At 53.1% G+C, this 20,471-nt stretch overlaps 1 protein-coding gene and 1 pseudogene across 1 annotated transcript in view; both read left to right on the top strand.

Moving 5' to 3' along the window:
• The window catches only part of mRpL24 (mitochondrial ribosomal protein L24), a 198,975-nt gene that overhangs the window by 6,763 nt on the left and 171,741 nt on the right, over positions 1–20,471 (top strand). The window lies entirely within an intron of this gene.
• LOC137633365 (5S ribosomal RNA) lies at positions 16,501–16,619 on the top strand (annotated as a pseudogene).

The raw sequence follows: 20,471 nt of genomic DNA, 5'->3' as shown, positions 1-20,471 counted from the left end.
AAGGGTACAGAAGTATGTTGGCTTCAGTTCTCCGCCACAGAGGTTTGGACCTTTCTTCCAACAAGGACCTTCAAGACATCCTTAAGTCTTTTGAGAATTCTAAAGAACGTCGTTTACCCACTCCAGGCTGGAATCTAGACGTAGTCTTAAGGTTCCTTATGTCTCCTAGGTTCGAACCTCTCCAGTCAGCTTCCTTCAAGGACCTTACCCTCAAGACTCTTTTCCTCGTCTGCCTTGCAACAGCTAAAAGAGTCAGTGAGGTTCATGCCTTCAGCAAGAACATTGGGTTCACATCCGAATCTGCAACATGTTCTTTACAGCTCGGATTTTTAGCTAAGAATGAACTTCCTTCACGTCCTTGGCCTAGATCGTTTGAAATTCCTAGCCTTTCCAACATGGTAGGTAACGAGCTAGAAAGAGTTCTTTGCCCTGTCAGAGCTCTGAAATATTATCTTAATAGGTCAAAACCTATACGAGGACAGTCAGAAGCCTTATGGTGTGCAATCAAGAAACCTTCGATGCCCATGTCCAAAAACGGAGTTTCGTATTATATAAGGCTTCTGATTAGAGAAGCCCATTCTCACATGAAGGATGAAGACCTTGCTTTGCTGAAGGTAAGGACCCACGAAGTGAGAGCCGTAGCTACTTCGATGGCCTTTAATAAGAACCGTTCTCTGCAGAGCATTATGGATGCAACTTATTGGAGGAGCAAGTCAGTGTTTGCATCATTTTATCTTAAAGATGTCCAGTCTCTTTACGAGAACTGCTACACCCTGGGACCATTCGTAGCAGCGAGTGCAGTAGTAGGTGAGGGCTCAGCCACTACATTCCCTTAATCCCATAACCTTTTTAACCTTTCTCTTGAATGCTTTTATTGTTGTTTTTTTGGGTTGTTACGGTAGGCTAAGAAGCCTTCCGCATCCTTTTTGATTTGGCGGGTGGTCAATTCATTCTTGAGAAGCGCCTGGGTTAGAGGTTGTGTAGAGGTCCGTTAGTATGGGTTGCAGCCCTGTATACTTTAGCACCTTAGAGTTGATTCAGCCTCCTAAGAGGAACGCTGCGCTCAGTAAGGAAGACGAACTTAATAAAGGCAGAGTAACGGTTCAAGTCGACTTCCTTACCAGGTACTTATTATTTCATTGTTATTCTGAAATAACTGATTATATGAAATACGGGATACTTAGCTATCCTTTAGTCATGTACACTGGTTTTCACCCACCCCCCTGGGTGTGAATCAGCTACATGATTATCGGGTAAGTTTAATATTGAAAAATGTTATTTTCATTAGTAAAATAAATTTTTGAATATACTTACCCGATAATCATGATTTAATTGACCCACCCTTCCTCCCCATAGAGAACCAGTGGACCGAGGAAAAAGTGAGGTGGTGTCAACAAGAAGTACTGCAGTACCTGGCCACAGGTGGCGCTGGTGAGTACACCCCCTTCTAGTATAGTGATAGCTGGCGTATCCCTCCCGTAGAATTCTGTCGGGCAACGGACTTGACAGCTACATGATTATCGGGTAAGTATATTCAAAAATTTATTTTACTAATGAAAATAACATTTTTTTCCCCTAGCTCACATTACCATGTAATACAGTACAATAATACCAAGAAAAGTTTTGTTATACCATTATATACTGTTACCCCAGTATGTTTTCCCAACCCAAACCCCGAGTTCCCAGTCGGGGTCCCCCATTATCGGTGAATATATATATATATATATATATATATATATATATATATATATATATATATATATATATATATATATATATATATATATATATATATATATATATATATATATATATATTTATTTCTGAAACTATTCATTTCTGACGGGAATGGGTGTCATTTTCGAAAAAAAAGTAGTTTTTTCCCTAGGTTACATTACCGTGTAATACAGTACAATAATACCCCGTTACCTAACCCCTTCACCCATATATTAATGTTGAATGGCCTCCTAACCTTGAGTTTCTGATCATTTATTCCCCTGTTTTCAAATATTCCCTGAATCCTTAATATTCCTCAATATTCTTTTTTAAGAGCCAAGCTTCACTCATTTGGCTGATAATATTTATTTTAATGTTACTGGGCTTATAGCATTCTGCTTTTCCAACTAGGTTTTACCTTAGTAATTGATAATAATAATAATAATCTTTTACTAATAATTAAGATTATTCTCTTAATTCCACATTCCATATCTAATCTTCCATCATCATAATGCTGACTTAATCTGAAGAAATTGTGCCTAGTGTACCTATTTGCCCTAAAGTACTTGAACATGTCTAAGCCTAATTCCAGAAATAGATGTTGGAGGAATAAGTGGAGCTTTTGTGTGTTACCGGCCAGTTCCTTCCGCGTGCATTAATAATGGATACTAACTAACGTAAACATCCCCCCCTAACCTAACCTACAAGCCGTGTCCTTACCTACTTACCCAATGGGGGCTAATGCCCCTTGCGACCCCCCTTACACTTCTTTATTCTTAGTCAGCAGTCATCATACGTACTGGTGGCTGTTATCATATATACACCCCTGATAGGTATAATTTTACTTGTGCACCTAACTGAGATTTATTGATTAAACACTAACACCACCTACAGTATATGACAATCCATATTTGTTCCGTAACTGAATACAAACCACGCTATTTACATGGGGTAATTACTTCGGCTTAGCTGAAATGACGAGCCATAAAGTTTTAACGAGGGTTTCCTACCCCACCGCTAGTTAGCGGGGGGGCGGGTAGGGAGGAGTAGCTAGCTACCCCTCCCCCCTCACACACACCGGTGATTAGCTCACTTTACTTTTGGCTTGGAGAGACGACAGAGCTGTCAGCGCTCTCCTCTCTGTTGACTGCCATAATTTTGTTTGCTTTTTCTTTTCAGTGTGTGTCTGAAGTTGGCCTCTATTACTCCTTATGCGTACGTGCCCTGGACTTCCCGGCCGCCCTCGTGGGACCTTTATGTTGGCCGTGGAAACGGATCCTCACTCCTTATGCCCTCAGTGTAGGGGCCAACGGTGTGATAGGTCTAATTTGTGCATTGAGTGTAGGGAGTGGTCTACCTCCCAGTGGGAGAGGTTTGCCCGGCGACGTAAGAAGAAGGCCAAAAGGGATCTTTCTCCTTCCAAGGCTTCTCGGAAGAGAGAAAATCCCAAGTCTTCTTCTTCCGCGGCCCATTCCTCCTCCGAAGCTCCCGCTCGGGCGGCCTCTTCCGAGAGGCCGGCGAGTGGTAGCGTAGACCGCAATGTTGTTGATGTCATTAACCGATCCCGTGGTGAGGGAGAGGTCGTTCCCTCCCATAGCGAGGCGGCTGCCCCTTCCCCCTCGGAGGAGGTGGTTGTTTCTAACAATGATCTTTTTCAGCTTCGGGCTTCCTTTGGGGCTGCAGGGTTCGCCCTCCAAGGAAGCCCTGTTTGACATGATCAAACGGGGTGCAGCCGCCGAACAATCGTCAACTTCAGCGGAGATAGATGCTCTGTCTGTGGTTGACGTTGTTGTGTCGGAAACATCCCGTGGGTCTGGCCAAACACCCGTTCCTGTGGCTGCGGTAGCGGAAGGCTCTGTCTCCCCCTCCGAACATACTTCGAGGAAGGAGCTTAGTCCCACGGTCTCTCCTTCCGTTGAGACTCCCTCTCGGGGGAGTTCTCTGGTAGAGACGCCTCTTCGGAGGCCCATTGATGGTCAGCCTGCTGATCCCACAGCCCCTCGTGGGCGTATAAGGCGGAAGGCTCAACCTCCCCTTCGCCGTAGAGGCCTTCCTTCCCCCTTTAAAGGGGTTAGGAGGCGCCTCTTCGGCTCATCGTCACCACAGTCCTCTTGCGGAGGAGACGACTCACCGCTCTCCTGACCTGCTTGCTACCAACCTTGTCCTCTCCGGGGATCGTTCGCGATCCCCTTCGAAGGATGGTCGTCCTTCGGGACAAGGTGAACTGTCGCCCAGACCTTCGACATCCAAAGCTGCTGACGCGCTTTACGCGCCACCTGAGACTGCCACTGCGCAATCTCCAGGCCCTTCGGGGTCTCAGGGACCTGAGCGCGAAACTGCGCCTCTCGCCCCTAAGCGTAAGGCTCCGCCTGCGCACCCTCCTGCTGTTGTTCCTGATGTTCCTGACAAAGCGCTTCGGCGCTCACCCTTAGGCGTTCCCGCCGCTGTTCCTGTTGTACGCCAGGATTCCCCTGCGCGCCCACGCCCATCGCCGCCCCGTCGCCCTCCAGCAGTTTCTGAAGTAGCGCGCAAGCGCCCAACTGCGCAAACGCGCCCTGCTTCTGATATAGTGCCGCCACGCTCACCTGCGCACTCGCGGCCAGTTCCTGATATGGCGCCTACGCGTCCACCGGTACCCCAGCGGCCTCCTGCGCCCACGCGCCTTCTAGCACCTCGCCGCCCCCCTGTTCCTGTTTCATCGCGCGCGATCCAGGAGTTTCCTGAGTTGGCGCACAGGCGCCCTCAGGTTCCTGCGGACTCGTCGCGCCCCGTGGGGGATAGACGCGATTCCAGCTCCAGCGCTCACGCGCACTCCAACGTGCCCATGTGTCGCTTTGGACCCATCGCGCCCACCTAGTGAGGTTCGCGATACGAGGGAGGCTCGCGATACGAGAGAGGTTCGCGATGCGCGCCCGCGCGCAGTTCCTGTACCAGCACCAACGCGACCACGCGTCGCGACGACTCAGCTCGTTGCCCCAGAGGTGTCCAAGCCAGCCCACGGGCTCTCACGGCCGCCTTTGGAACCGCGCTAATCTACTTCAGACACGATCGCGCCCGACGCGCCAAAATCGCACCCTGTTCCTGCTACACGCCCCGTGCCTGTATTTAAGACAGCGATGGTTGCTCAACTAAATCCAGAGCGCCCTCACGCTGCTCGCACCACGCGACCTCCAAAGCAGCGAACCCCGGTGCGACCTGTTCCTGATGTGCGCTATGCGCGCCCACGATTGCCAGCGCAACTAGCGCTTCCACAGGCGAGTAGGCCGGTCCTTCCAGACCATCGCCAATCCTCTCGCCCCCAGGTCGCTTGCGACCCTGCTCCAGTGGTATCGCGCCCTCGGCCGGTTCTCCCGGACACGCGCTCGGGCGCTCCCGTTATCTCACGCCCTTCGGGGCCGCACCAGGTCGCTGCGCGTCCGCGCGTTTGGCCTCCTCCTGTTCCAGCCCCTGATCGCCGCACGCCTACACAGTCACCTACGCACTCTCGCGACCATGTTCCCGCTAAAACTGCCGTGCGCCCCCGCGCCCACGCTCCCGCTCTGTCGCCAGCGTGCCACCTCTCCATCGCTCCCGCTCTGTCGCCAGCGCGCCACCGCTCCTGACCATCCACCTGCGTGCCCTCGCGCCTGCCCCCGCCCACGCGGGCGCGCCGCGTGCGCGATTTTCCAGCTTCGCGCCCTCCTTTCATGCGCGACCCTGCTCTGGGCCCGATACACGAGCCCCAGTGCGATCGCCGACAGGCAGATTCTTCCTTGTCGCGTTCCCCTCCCCGCAAGCGCAGACCAGCGTGCTCGCCAGAGGGGGAGCGCTCCCCGGACAGGTCTAGGGATTCTTCTCTTACAGCCCTGCAGGCGAACCTTCATTTGTCGACTCCTCTTAGGGATCCCTCGATCCCCTTCCCTCCAGAGGGAGTGTCAGACAGCGCTGCTGTCAGTCAACAGCCCTGGTTCGACACCCTACTCAGAGCTCTCGTGCGGGCGATTAAGCCAGCCCTCTCTGATTCGGGTCGCGAGCCAGCGGCAGCTTCCTCCCCCCTGAAGAGGAAGAGAGGAGTCTCTCCCGTGGATCCTCCTCCGAGGCCTAAGCTGTCCCCGCGCAGATCCTTACGCAAGGCTCCTACACCCCCTCAGACCTTCTCGCCCTCCCCTGCGGAGGAGGATTACCTCTCCTCAGGAGAGTCGGTTGAGCAGGAATACTCCCCCATCGCACCAATGGAGGAGGTTCCTCCTCTTCCTGAGAGGTTTCCTCGTCCCGAGGTGGAGAAGGACCTGCCTCCTTCGCTTCTAGAGTCCTGTATCCCGCCCAGGAGGGAACCTAAGGACTCTAAGACGATTCCCAAATCGTCAGCTAGGATCAGACAGGAACAGCCCAGAGCCGTCGAAGATGTCCACGTTTCCCCCCAGGAAGAGCCTCTGGGGACCGGAGACTTCGCTGCAAGTCCGACAGGAGGCGAGCACCAGGAGTCAGAACATGCGTTTTGGCAAGTCCTGACCCTCATGAGGAACCTTAATGGGATCCCAGACCCTGAAGTCCCACCTCGTGAAGGTAAGGACACGGTCCTGGATCGCGTCTACGGCACTCAGAAACCCTCTAGGGCCAGCGCAGCATTGCCCTGGTCCCAAGGGATGAAGAGTGCCAGAGACAAGATCGAGGGCCAGCTCGCGGAGCTTGCCTCCTCCAGCAGATCGAGTGCTGGGAATAAGCTTTGAGATCCTCGAGGAGTCTTCGCTGAGTCTTCCCTTGCATCACTCCGTGGAAGAACTCATAGGGGGAGTCCCTCTTGAGAGACTCTCCAACCGGCACGTGTCCTCAGCCACTGAGATCCAGAGCCAGGAGAAGATCATCAAGTGCGCCATGCAGGCGACTTCATGGCTCGACATCTGGCTGGGGTCTCTGGGTATCCTGGTGCGGTCCGAGAACCTCTCCAAGGAAAGCACCAGGAAAGCGCTGGAAACCTTTCTCCTCTCGGGCACTCGGACTATTGAGTTTCTGTCCCACCAAGTCTCGAGCTTGTGGGCCAACACGATCCTCAAGCGCTGGGACGCTGTGGCCGAGAGGTTCCACCATAAGGTTCCCAGCGCCGAGTCTAGCAGGCTCAGACACACTTCTGTTCTTGGTAAGAGCTTGTTCGAGCCTAAGGACGTGGAGCTCACTGCCGAGAGGTGGTGGAAATCCAACCAGGATTCCCTCATACACAGGGCCCTGACATCGAGGCCCTACAAGCCTCCGGCAGTCCAGCAGCCCCGTCCTGCCAAGGACACAAAGAAGACAACCGTAGCAGCGAAGCCCAAGGTGTCTAAGCCCTTTCCTGCCAAGAGCAGGAGGGGCAAGAAGTCCTCCAGGGGAGGCAAAAACACTAGAGGCACCGGCCGAGGTCGGAAGCGCTAGGGTTGGCAATCCCCCCGCATGTCCACCAGTGGGGGGATGCCTTCAGAGTTGCGCACCAAGGTGGCAGCAACTCGGGGCGGATGCCTGGATGGTCTCCGTGATCTCTCTAGGGTATCGTGTCCCGTTCACAGCATCTCTCCCTCCCCTGACAGCGAATCCAGTGTCGTTGAGCTCTTTTGCCATGGGATTGGCAAAAGGGCAGGCCCTTCGGGCCGAAGTCCAGACCATGTTGGAGAAGGACGCTCTCCAGGAGGTCGTGGACAGGTCCCCAGGCTTCTACAGTCGACTCTTTCTTGTGAGAAAGGCGTCTGGAGGCTGGAGACCAGTCATCGACCTCTCGACCCTGAACGGGTTTGTCAAGCAGACTCAGCTCAGTATGGAGATGGCAGACACGGTCAGACTTGCAGTGAGACCACGAGACTTCATGTGCACACTGGATCTGAAGGACGCGTACTTCCAGATCCCAATCCATCCGTCTTCAAGGAAGTACCTGAGATTTTGCCTAGACAACAAGATCTACCAGTTCAAGGTGCTGTGTTTCGGTCTCTCCACAACGCCTCAGGTGTTCACCAGAGTCTTCACCATCATCTCTTCATGGGGTCACAGGATCGGCATCTGTCTCCTTCGTTACCTGGACGACTGGCTGATCCTGGCAGACTCGGAGGCATCCCTTCTTCGCCACCGAGACAAGCTCCTCGAAGTTTGCCAGGATCTGGGGATCGTGGTAAACCTCGAGAAGTCCTCTCTGCAGCCCTCTCAGAAACTGGTATATCTAGGCATGATCATAGACACCAATCTCCACAAAGCCTTCCCATTAGACGAAAGGATAGCAAGGCTGAGGAAGGTTGCGAAACCTTTCCTCAATCGAGAAGAACTCCCAGCCCAATCGTGGCTTCGTCTCCTCGGCCACCTCTCCTCTCTGACCCGTCTCGTCCCCAACAGTCGCCTCAGAATGAGATCCCTTCAGTGGCGACTGAAGTCTCGGTGGAGTCAAAGACTCGACTCCCCGGACATCCTGATCCCCATGGGATCTACGGAACGAGCGGACCTCGAGTGGTGGGTGGCAGACAAGAACCTACGAAAGGGAGTGGATCTTCTCGTCCCTTCCCCGGATTTGATGCTGTTTTCGGACGCATCAAACAAGGGGTGGGGGGCCCACGTTCTGAACCACAGGGCCTTAGGCCTGTGGTTAGAATCAGAAAAGTACCTTCACATAAACCTGCTGGAGATGAAGGCTGTTTTCCTGGCCTTTCAAAAGTTCCACCAAGTCCTGGCGGGCCACTCCGTAGTGGTGATGAGCGACAACACCACGGTAGTGGCTTACATCAACAAGCAGGGAGGTACCTTTTCGGAACAGCTATCCCATCTTGCAGTAGAGATCCTGAGATGGTCCGAAGTCCGCTTGATATCACTTGCGGCTCGCTTCATTCCAGGCAAGAGGAATGTGCTCGCCGACAGTCTGAGCAGAGCGAGGCAGATAGTGAGTACTGTACCGAGTGGTCTTTGGATCCTCAGATAGCCAACAAAGTCCTGACTTTGTGGGGTTCCGCGACTGTGGACCGGTTCCCTACGGCGTTGAACACCAAGCTTCCGCTGTACTGCTCCCCAGTCCCGGACCCCAAGGCTCTCTGGCAAGATGCCTTCCAACAACAGTGGGACAACTTCGATGTGTACGCCTTTCCCCCGTTCTGTCTGATGAGGAGGGTCCTCAACAAGACCAGAACATCGGTCAATCTCTCGATGACCTTGATAGCTCCGCTATGGCATCATGCAGAGTGGTTTCCGGACCTTCTGCAGCTCCTCATGGAGATCCCGAGGGAGCTCCCTCCACGTCACGAGCTACTCAAACAACCACACTCCAACATCTTCCACAAAGCCGTAGCTTCGCTTCGACTTCACGCCTGGAGACTATCCAGCATCTCCTCACAGAGAGAGGATTTTTGCAACAAGTTGCGGAAAGGATGTCTGGCCACCTGCGCAGGTCATCCGCAGGAGTCTACCAGGCGAAGTGACGAGTTTTCTGTTGTTGGTGTTGTGAAAGGGGTATCTCTCCCCTCGATGCCATTTTACCAGCAATAGCGGAGTTCCTTGTGTATCTGCGGGAAGAAATACGCCTTTCAGTCTCGGCAGTGAAAGGCTATCGCTCAGCCTTAAGTCTTGCCTTCAGGCTCAAAGGAATGGACATTTCCTCCTCGCTGGAACTGTCTCTTCTCATACGGAGTTACGAACTTACCTGCCCTCAGTCGGAAGTGAGACCTCCTCCTTGGAACTTGGTTCGAGTCCTCAGGTCTCTTAAGAGGCCTCCCTATGAACCATTACGCCAGGCTTCTGATCGCCACCTTACCTGAAAGACGGTGTTCCTGCTAGCTTTGGCCTCGGCCAAGCGAGTCAGCGAACTGCATGGTCTCTCCTACGACGTCGCCCATTCAAGGGGATGGGGGGAGGTAACATTCAGCTTCGTCCCTGAGTTTGTTGCTAAGACTCAGAACTCGGGACTGCCGGACCCTAGGTTCGACTCCTTCCAGGTCTCGAGTCTTCGTTCTGTAACAGATGACCCAGACCATCTCCTACTGTGCCCAGTCAGGAGTCTGAGGTTGTATCTTAAAAGAACAGCTGCAGTCCGCCCCCAGGTGCGTGCCTTGTTTGTTAGCACCGGGGAAACGAAGATGAGGGTCACCAGGAATACCATCTCGGCCTGGATCCGCAAGGTGATCCACCTGGCCTTGAGTTTTGACCCTCCTCCGTCACGGCGCCCTAGGGCGCATGATGTCAGGGGCGTGGCTACGTCCCTGGCCTTCAAGAAGAACTTTTCGGTGACGCAGGTCCTGCAAGCTGGGGTGTGGAAGCGTCAGACCACATTCACGGCCCACTACCTGCAAGACGTGACACACAGGAGGCTCGATACGTTCTCTATCGGCCCTGTGGAGGCTGCACAACAGCTGGTCTAACCTCAGGCTCCTAATTGGACAAGTAGCAGAAGGTTGAGGGCATCGTTACCTGGTTTTAGTCTTTGTGAATGAAGAGATCTGTCTGGCCCTTTTCTTTTCTTCATCCTCTCCTCCCTTGGAGAAAAACAGCATCCTGGGTCCTTTGCACAGCTGACCTCGAATCTCTGCAGGTAAGCCATGCTTCCTTGTGTTCCTAGTATTAAGTTGTAATACTGTCATGTCCCATACCCTGACGAGGTGGTATTGGGTAAGTCCTAGCCTAGATTTCTATCTAAAGAACTCCAGGTCAACTTCCTAGGACGTGTCACTGCTCACCTTCACCCACAACATACGTAGGCTGCAGCAGCTCCTCAGCTGCCTGCGAGGCTCAGGGGCCCCAACCCTTGAGTTGCTCTATGAACTCGGGTTCGGGGCCCCCGGGCAAGCCAAAGCCAGTATGGCAGGGGACTTACCTCCCTTCCTAAGGGTTAAATCACCCAATGTAAATAGCGTGGTTTGTATTCAGTTACGGAACAAATGACAAATTCGTAGATAATTTGTATTTTTCCTAACGATACAAAACTTCGCTATTAACAGTTATGTGCCCGCCAGCCCTGTCCCCCAAGATAAGTCCTACCTCTAAGTAAAGTGAGCTAATCACCGGTGTGTGTGAGGGGGGAGGGGTAGCTAGCTACCCCTCCCTATCCCCCCGCTAACTAGCGGTGGGGTAGGAAACCCTCGTTAAAACTTTATGGCTCGTCATTTCAGCTAAGCCAAAGTAATTACCCCATGTAAATAGCTAAGGTTTGTATCGTTAAGAAAAATACAAATTATCTACGAATTTGTCATTTATATCCTCTTGATGCTCTTTCATATATTTACATGTATGAAAGTAATTCAACAAAGTTTTCACCTTAAAATGTGTTGTTAACTTCTAATTATCTCCTAGATTTAGGACATGGCGGTCATTTGTAATTCTAGATGTATTATATGTGACTTAATATAAGATTCCTCACCCTACCTAAACTATACCCAATTCTTTTAATGAAGCGAATTTGCACTGACTTGCAGCTGTGCACTTTTAGCTCGGAAAAGTTTCCTGCTATCTGATTGGTTAGAATTATCTTGTCCAACCAATCAGCGATTAGAAAACTTTTCCGAGCTAAAAGGGCACCCCTGCGAGTCGGTGTAAATCTGCCTTGCTAAAAAGATTTGACTATAGGACTCCTTGTCTTTACCCACATGATTTCATGTTCTTACCTCTAACATAACGGATTTTTGTTCCGTAACCGAAATACAAACCACGCTATTTACATTGGGTTTACCTTTTAGCGTAGCTGAAATGGCGAGCCATTAGAATTTAACGAGGGTGTATTACCCCCGTTCTAGTTAGCAGGGGAGTAGGGGAGTGGTAGCTAGCTACCCCTCCCCCCTCACACACCGGTGAACTGCTTCACTTTCACTTTTTGCTCGGACATGGACAGACGTCTCTGTCTTTGTCCTCACTTGGCAGCCATTGTTTGTTTTGTCTTTACTTAATCACTTTCTTTTCTTTTACTCAATATATATGTAAACATTTTTTCTTGTTTATGTATATATTTGAGTATAGAAATCAGTAAGTTTCCTTTTCAGAGTTTGTGCTTGTGTGTGTAGTGTGGAGCCCTCGGCAGTTAGGCCACCATGGTGTAATTTCATGGGTCGCGATCGAGTTTGACTTCGGTCTTTCTCTCTCTCTCTCTCTCTTTGAGGTCGTTCACCCTTTTACTATGTTACTTTTACTACGCCTTTGTAGCTTCCTTCCCGTGTGGGGGGGTTGCTACGCCGTACGTTTTGTCTCTATTAGTTTATGAATCTAATTGTATTTGTTGATTTTTCAGCTTTGTAGAACGATTCCTTTCGGGGTTTTCGTTCTTTCTTTAGTGTTCATTCATTTTTATATTACATAGTTACATAATTATAATTGTTATAATTCTGTGTTGGTTACAGCTCTCCTTCCGTGAGTGTAAGTGGTTGTGGCGGCATGTGCCTGTTGTGTAATTCTTGTGTTCCTTTCCCTCGGGATTCCTCTTCGGAGCCTTCCTGGGGGAATGAATGTTAACTAATGATTTTTGTTTTATTTTTCACAGTTACCGATCTTGTTCGTTTCTGTAATGTGACAACGGAGTGAGCTGTCTTGTTGAGGCCTGGGGATTCTTCTGTAGCTGCCTCCCCTATAGATCTTCGTCAGGGGCGTGTCTCCTTCTCCTGGAAGTACTCCCGTGACGATTGACAGCTCTCCAGTTCATTTTAGAACACTCAGGAGGCTCGCCTCCTTGGGTGGGTAACTTTCCTTCCGAGGGAAGTTTTTCCTGTCCAGGCTTGAGTTTTCCCCTTTGGGGGGTTCTTCTCTTGCCTTTTTTTTCGTGCGACTATGCTCTTGGTGCTGAGCGGTCGCACCTGCAGTTACGCTCAAGGGGCTGGGCAACTGCACGAGCCCCTCTTCGGAGGATTGCTCCTTTTAGGTCACTGGCTGACCCGTCTCTTCTACGAAGTGTTTCTCTTTCGTTCGCGAGAGAGTACACTCATAGAGACTCCTCTTCGGAGGACTCTTCTGCTGTTGTTGCTGTTGGCCGCCTTCGCCGTAAGGCTTACCGTCTGCTACGTCGTAAGGGCCTCCTATCTCCCTATAAGGGTGCTAAGAGGCGCCTTTTTGAATCTCCGTATGCAGCCTACAACTCCTTCTTCTTGATCTTCCGCCCCTGGTGCAGATGGACAGCAGTCTGACCTCGTCTTCCGACGGGCAACGGTCTTCCCGACGGACAACGGTCTTCCGACGGACTCCAGTCTCCCGACGGACAGACAACAGTCTTCCGACGGACATCAGTCTCCCGACGGACAACGATCCCTTCGGGGCAATGGGTTGCCTCCCACGGGGGTTCTTCCCTTGCGTGTCAGGGTTCCCCTGCGCGCCCTTCTGCAGTGTTCTCTCCTGCTCAGTATTAGTGCACAGGTGCTCACCTGCTCATCAGCGCTTTCCTGATCGCTAGCGCTCTCCTGTTCGCCAGCGCTCTCCTGTTCGTCAGCGCTCTCCTGATGATTGTCTCTGCTGTTCCTGTTGGTTCCTGTTACGCGCCCTGTGCGCCCACGTTCGCCCTCGCGATCTAGGACTTCGGTTCAGGTCTTGGATAAGGACTCTTCTTTTACGTACAGGATTCCACGCGTTGCCTTCTGCTCGCCAGCGATCACCAGCTCGCCAGCGACCACAGACGCGTCAACGTTCGCCAGCTCGTCAGCGATCTCCTACGCGTCAACGTTCGCCTGCTCGTCAGCGATCTCCTACGCGTCAACGTTCGCCTGCTCGTCAGCGATCTCCTACGCGTCAACGTTCGCCTGCTCGTCAGCGATCTCCCACGCGTCAACGATCGCCATCGATCTCCCACGCGTGTCAGTTCCCCTGGACTCCATCAGTAGCGATCTAGCGCTCGCCTGCTGTGGACCACGATCTCCGGTAGCTGAGTCTTGCCGTAGATCTTCCTCCTGCTCGCCAGCGCTCACCTTTACTTCTGTCCTTCTGTGCGCCAGCTTTCTTCAATCGCCAGCGCACATCTGCGCGCCCTTTTCTGCCACGCACCAATGGGCGCCAACGGTTTTTTCTGACCGTCTAGGATCGCCTGATTAACAGCTTGCTTCAGCACTCACCTTCCTGATGCACCTGCGCGCTAACCATCACTAGTCTCTTACGCGTTAGCGATCGCGTACGCGCCCGCGCGATTCTTCGCCTGCACGCTAGCGTTTTGTTAACGCACCACCGCTCGCCAACGTGCCGTCGCTTGCCGACGCGCCATCGCTTGCCGACGCGCCATTGCTTGCCGACGCGCCTTCACTTGCCTACGGGCCGTCGCTCGCCAGAACGCGCCATCGCTCGCCAGAACGTGCCATCGCTCGTCAATGCGCCATCGCCCGCCTACGCGCCATCGGTCTCCCGACCGCCTGCGCTCACCCGCTCGCTGCACGTCCACACGCCCACGTGCCTGCGCGACTACGCTCATGCGCGACTGCGCACATGCGCTCCAATGTTTGCCCGCGCGCGAACCAACGGTGTTCCGTCGCGCGGACCGACGGTGTTCCGTCGCGCGGACCGACGGTGTTCCGTCGCGCGGACCGACGGTGTTCCGTCGCGCGGACCGACGGTGTTCCGTCGCGCGGACCGACGGTGTTCCGTCGCGCGGACCGACGGTGTTCCGTCGCGCGGACCGACGGTGTTCCGTCGCGCGGACCGACGGTGTTCCGTCGCGCGGACCGACGGTGTTCCGTCGCGCGGACCGACGGTGTTCCGTCGCGCGGACCGACGGTGTTCCGTCGCGCGGACCGACGGTGTTCCGTCGCGCGGACCGACGGTGTTCCGTCGCGCGGACCGACGGTGTTCCGTCGCGCGGACCGACGGTGTTCCGTCGCGCGGACCGACGGTGTTCCGTCGCGCGGACCGACGGTGTTCCGTCGCGCGGACCGACGGTGTTCCGTCGCGCGGACCGACGGTGTTCCGTCGCGCGGACCGACGGTGTTCCGTCGCGCGGACCGACGGTGTTCCGTCGCGCGGACCGACGGTGTTCCGTCGCGCGGACCGACGGTGTTCCGTCGCGCGGACCGACGGTGTTCCGTCGCGCGGACCGACGGTGTTCCGTCGCGCGGACCGACGGTGTTCCGTCGCGCGGACCGACGGTGTTCCGTCGCGCGGACCGACGGTGTTCCGTCGCGCGGACCGACGGTGTTCCGTCGCGCGAACCGACAGTTTTCCATTGCGCGAACGTCGGCTTGATTCCTGCAGTATCCATTGCTCGCCTACGGGTCATCGCTCGCCGACCACCAGCTCTCGCCCTTCCTACCACGCTCGCCCTCCTTCTGCGCTCCTCCGCGCACTTTCGTTTGCACTCCTGCGTGCCCGCGCATGGGAGCTTCCACGTTCGGCCACGTGCAAACCATTGATTTACCATCGCGTGATCGCCAGGGCGATTGCGACCGCGATTCCCGTCGGGGTTTCGCAACATGGCCAGCCTGGCGAGTCTTCTAGAGCGGGTTTCCAGAACATGGTCCTCACCCCGTAAACGCAGAGCATGGCACATGCAAGAGCAGGAAGAATCTTCAGGGAGGTCTGAGCAACATTCTTCTTTCCAGAACCTGGGTTAGCCCTTCCCCATCATTCCCTGGAAGGGTTTTGTCAGGGAAAGGGGCTTACCAGGTCCTTTCCCTCCTCGGTTGCGACCCGAGGTTTTGTACAAGGAAGCTCCAGGAAGATCATGGGTACTTTCCTCCTCTCGGGCTCAAGCACCTTGGCGTTTCGTCGCCAAGTTTCGAACTTGCGGGCAAGCTCGATGTTGGACCATCTGGACGCAATGACCGAGGGCTTCCTCTCGGGTGTCTCATCCGTGGATGTCGACAAACTCAGACACCCTTCCATCCTTGGGAAGAGCTTGTTTGTGCCCAGGGACAGAGACATAGACAGCGGTTGTGCGGAGGAAATCGACTTCCGTTTTCACTCCTCCAAGGCGCTTTCTTCCAGACCCTGCAGGCCTCCAGCGCCTCTTTCTTTCAGCCTCGTCGGCCTAAGTTATCGGACCGGCTACGGCAACCAAGACAAGGTGTCCAATAGCAGTCCCCTCCTGTCAGGAACAGGTCGCACGGGAGGCTCTCCCGGGGGGCATAATCCTAGAGGGAGCGGCAGAGTTCACGAACTCTAGGATTGGCAACCCCCTCTTGCAGGTCTCACGCTGGGAGGATGCCTAAGGTTACTCATCCAGATAACAGCTTCCCGGTGCCGATTCCTGCATGATCTCCGTGATCAGCCAAGGATATCGCGCCTGCCGTCTCTGTCAGCGAATTCAGTGTCACTGAACCTCTATGCCATGGGGTCGACAAGAGTTTTGCCCGTTTGGGCAGAATGATCCATGCCTTAGGAGTAGGTCCTCCATAGGATCGTCGACGGCTTCTTCAGTCGATCCTTTCTCGTAGGAAAGCATCTGAGACGGGAATTCCGTAGTCGACCTCTCATCTCTGATCAAGTTTGTCGAACAAACTTCGTCCAGCGTGGAACAGCAGAATCGATCAGACTGGTAACGAGGCGGCAGGACTCCTTAGGCCCTGGATCGGAAGGACGGGTACTTTCAGTTTCCATTCCATCCATCTTCCAGGAAGCTCTTGGAATTCAGCCTAGACTACAGGTGTTCCTGCTTAAGATGCGGTGTGGCGATCCCGCCGTGGCATCGCAGGTTTTTCTCCAGAAAACTCTCCCTGCTTTCCTCATGGCCGCTCAGGAGCAGGCTTCCGCCTCCTTCGCCTTTTGGAGGTCTGGTCAACTCCGGTAGGCTCGGGTTCGACCTTCTTCAACGCCGGGACAAGCTTCCGGATCCTTACCATGAGTGAGGGATCATGGTAATTTGCTAGGAGCCTTCTCTACTTCTGCCTCAACATCTGGAGTATCTAGCCATGATATTGAGTCAACGGCCTTACCACGTTGGAAACCCCGCTTCTCGTCCGTCCAGCGAGGTTAAGCAACGTCGGGTCTGGTCGGTACTTGGATGGGTGACCGCCTGGGGACGCCAGATGCTGTTGCCTCCTCCTCCGAGCCTTCCCTTCAGTTGACTGTGGCAAGGCTGAGGAGAGTCGCAGTACCTGTTCTCAGTCAAGCAGAGCTTTCAGCCCTACCTTGGAACGTTTCCTAGGTCTCTTTTCCTCTTTGACCCGTCTAAAGTCCCGAACGGTCGCCTCAGGATAAGTTCCCTGTGGGGCGGCCCAAGTTCCGTTGGTTTCAAAGCAACGATTAACCGGACTTTCTGGCCCCCATGGGACCAGCGGAACTATTAGACCTGCAATGGGTGTTGACCTATGGAACCTCTTGATGGGAGTGGATATTCTCGTCCTTTCCCCACATTTTTTATGCTGTTCTCGGACTCGTCAAAGAAAAGGGGGGGGGGGGGGGGGCATGTTCCGGTTCAGGCCTATGGTCAGGACCTGAAGGATACCTCTCCATCATTCAGGCAGGCTTAGGGGCCGTAGTCTGGCCCCTCTACAGATTCTACAGCTCCTGCCGAGTCGCTCCGTGCGCGACGACTTCATGGTACTGGCGTATTCCAACCAGCAAGGGTCGCATTTTCATACCTTCGCATCTTGCAGTAGAGATACTGAGATGATTTGAGATCCTCTCAATACCACTATCGGCTCGCTTATTCCGGGCAGAGGAATGTTCTCTCTGACTATCTGAGCAGAGCCTCGTAGATAGAGTGTACCTGGGGGTCTTTGGCCTTTAGTAACCAGCAAGTCCTTGGCCTGGGGGACCTGATCGCGACAGCTTGGAACTTCAAGCTTCCGCTGTTCTTCCCCCCAGTCTCAGACCCCAAGACTCTTTGGCAGGATGCATTCTGGTGATGGTGGGACAACATCGACGCCTGCGTCTTCCCTCCTTTGTTGTCTGTTGAGAATGGGTCTCAACAAGGCCAGGTTGTCTGTCAACCTTTCAATGGCCCTGAGAGCTCCACGGGGACTTTACGCAGAACGGTTTCCGGACCCTCTGCTTCCCCTGACGGAACTCCCGGGAGAGCTTCTCCCATTGCACAGGCTACTCAAACAACCACACTGCAACATCTTTCACGAGGCGGGGCATCGCTTCGGCTTCACGCCTGGAGACACTACGCCTCCTCCTCAAGAAGAGACAACCCCCTACAGTCGCGTGGCGGAGGTCGCGTCATCTGCGATAGTCATCCGCCGGGGTCTACTAGGCGAAGTGGAGAGTCTTCTGTGGTTGGAGTCGTGGGAGATATACCTCTTCCCTTGAGGCCTCTTCTCCAGCAATAACGAACTTATTGCTTTTCGGCGGGAGGACTTGTTTCCGCTCTCGGCAGTGAAGCCTGTCGCTCAGCCTTTCCCTGACCTTCAGGCTGAAAGGAATAAACTTTTTCCTTCCCGCTGGACCTTTCCTCGCTCATGCGAAGCTGCGAACATCCCTGCCCCCAGTCGGAGTGAGACCTCCAACATGGAGCATGGTTCGGAATTTTTAGTCCCTTAAGAGATCTTCTCAAGACCCATTACGTCAGGCCTCTGATCGTATTCCGTCTTGGGGCTCCTGCTCACTCTGGCCGCGGCCAGTGTGTAAGCAATCTTCTTGGTCTCGTACGACTCTGCCTTTTCTAAGGAATGGGGGAAGGCAACATTCAGGTTCGCTCCTGAGTTGTTGGCTAGACTCAGAATCTTGGGGTCCCGGCCCTTCGGTCCAATTCCTTCAAGATTTCGAGTCACCATTCTGTATCAGATGACCCAAAACCTTCTCCTTGCCAGTAAAGGAATCGAGGGGTTATCTTTGGGAACAGCTGCAGTTTGTCCTCACGTGCAGCCAGATTGGGAGCACAAGAAGGACACGGGGGAGAGTCACCAGTATACCTCTTCAGCTCGGACTCAAGGACATACATCTCTACCTGAATCCAGACCCTCCTCTGTCACGTCGCCCTGCAATACGATGTCGGATACATCGCAACGTCCCTTGCCTTCGAGTAATACTACTCTGTGACGCAGGTGCTACAAGCTAGAGTCTGGAAGCGTCTAATGACCTTTGCAGCCCACTTCCTGCAGGACGTGACCCACAGGAGTATCGATACGTTTCTACAGCTGGTCTAACCTCAGGCTCCTTTTTGGACAGGTAGCAGAAGGTTGAGGGCATTGTTATCAGGTTTTAGTCTGCATGAACGAAAGAAGTATGTCTGGCCCTTACTTCTTTCTTCATCATCCCCTCTACTGGGAAGCAGCATCCAGGTCTCTGCATAGCTGACCTCAAACCTCTGCAGGTAAACCATGCTTCCTTGTGTTCCAAGTATTGAGTCAATACTGTCGCGTCCCCCATACCCTGACGAGGTGGTATTGGGAACGTCCTAACCCAGAGTTCCTTCTGGAACTCCAGGTCAACTGCCTAGGACGGGTCACACTTCTTCCTTTACACACAAGCTTATGTAGGCCACACGGTTCCTTGCGGAGGTGCAGGGACTCATTTTCTCGAGTGCTACTCACTCGGATTCTGAGTTCCCGGGTAAAGCCAAAGCCAGTATGGCTGGGGACTTTCCACTCTTCCTAAGGGGTAAGTCGCCCAATGTAAATAGCTTGGTTTGTATTTCGGTTACGGAACAAATGACAAATTCGGAGATAATTTGTATTTTTCCTAACCATAAAAACCTTAGCTATTTACATATATTTGCCCGCCAGCCCTGTCCCCCAAGACAAGTCCTACCTCTAAGTGAAAGTGAAGCAGTTCACCGGTGTGTGGGGGGGGGAGGGGTAGCGAGCTACCACTCCCCTACCCCCCTGCTAACTAGTGCGGGGGTAATACACCCTCGTTAAATTCTAATGGCTCGCCATTTCAGCTACGCTAAAAGGTAAACCCAATGTAAATAGCTAAGGTTTGTATGGTTAGGAAAAATACAAATTATCTCCGAATTTGTCATATCATCTTGTTTTGGAGGTGTGACCTTAGTTGATCCACTACAGTCTAATCGTCTCATTTGTGGTAGAAATAGTGAATAACGAAAGGAACTATTTTCCATGTCTTTAATTTGTCTTTTCTTTAAAAAAATAAAAAGTGCCTATATAGTCAGAAACGGTTCAAAAAACGGTACCATGTCTTAATTATTTAAATACAAATTGTTCCGTAACTGAAATAAAAACCACGCTATTTAATATGGGTAATTACTTTCGGCGTAGCTGAAACGACGAGCCATTAGAATTTTAACGAGGGTTTACTACCCCACCGCTAGTTAGCCGGAGGGTAGGGAGGGTAGCTTGCTACCCCCCCCTCACACACCTGTGCTGAGTTCACTTTGCTCTCGGCTCGGGTGCTAGACGGACGTGTCCGCTGTCACCCTCGCCTTATCTGACAGCCATTTAACTGATCTTTTGTTTGCTTTTTCTTCGACAGAATGTTTGTGAAGTTGGCCTCTGCGATGCGGAAGTGTCCCGGTTTACCTGACCGCCCCTGTGGAACTTATATGTCGTCGGTCGAAGTGGACCCTCACACCTTATGTCCTTTCTGTAGGGGCCAACGGTGTGATGGAAATAATGTATGTGGTGAGTGTGGGGAGTGTTCTACCTCCCATTGGGAGAGGTCTTCCCGGCGCCGGAAGAAGGCCAAAAGGGATTTGTTCCGTAACCGAAATACAAAAGCACGCTATTTACATTGGGTTTACTTTCGGCGTAGCTGAAATTGACGAGCCAATAGATTTTAACGAGGGTTAACTACCCCCGCGCTAGTTAGCGGGGGTAGGGGAAGGGGTAGCTTGCTACCCCTCCCCCCCACACACTGGTGATTTGCTTCACTTCACTTTTGGCTCGGACGATGTGCAGACGTGTCTGTCTATCGTCCTCGTTTTTGACAGCCTTAATCTTTTCTTTGCTTTTCCTCAGCTTTGTGTGTTTGAAGTTGGCCTCGCC

The sequence above is a fragment of the Palaemon carinicauda genome, chromosome 42 (assembly GCF_036898095.1).
Source record: "Palaemon carinicauda isolate YSFRI2023 chromosome 42, ASM3689809v2, whole genome shotgun sequence".
In the NCBI taxonomy this organism is placed as follows: domain Eukaryota; kingdom Metazoa; phylum Arthropoda; class Malacostraca; order Decapoda; family Palaemonidae; genus Palaemon; species Palaemon carinicauda.
The sequence above is the reverse complement of the archived record's forward strand: the minus strand, read 5'-3'. Positions and strand labels throughout refer to the sequence as shown.